The sequence below is a fragment of the Pygoscelis adeliae genome, unplaced genomic scaffold (genome assembly GCF_000699105.1).
Source record: "Pygoscelis adeliae isolate BGI_AS28 unplaced genomic scaffold, ASM69910v1 Scaffold85, whole genome shotgun sequence".
Classification (NCBI taxonomy): domain Eukaryota; kingdom Metazoa; phylum Chordata; class Aves; order Sphenisciformes; family Spheniscidae; genus Pygoscelis; species Pygoscelis adeliae.
This window is the reverse complement of record NW_008824900.1, coordinates 6,505,120-6,505,341: the sequence shown is the minus strand read 5'-3', so window position 1 is coordinate 6,505,341 and position 222 is coordinate 6,505,120.

Sequence of the window (222 nt, the reverse complement as noted above, 5' to 3'; positions counted from 1 at the left end):
GGCCTCGCCGTCGCCCCCCGGGCTGCGGGCCAGGCCGAGCTGGAAGCACCCAGGGAGCCGCGAGCCGCAGAGGGCAAAGCGCGGACACACGTCCTTAACATAACACTTTTTTTTTTTTCAGTTACCGTTTTAATTCCGAAACGAATTGGTGCTACCAGACGTTTTTAAAAGTAACATACTCTAGAGTTGTAGAACTTGATTAACTTAGTATTTTATACAACA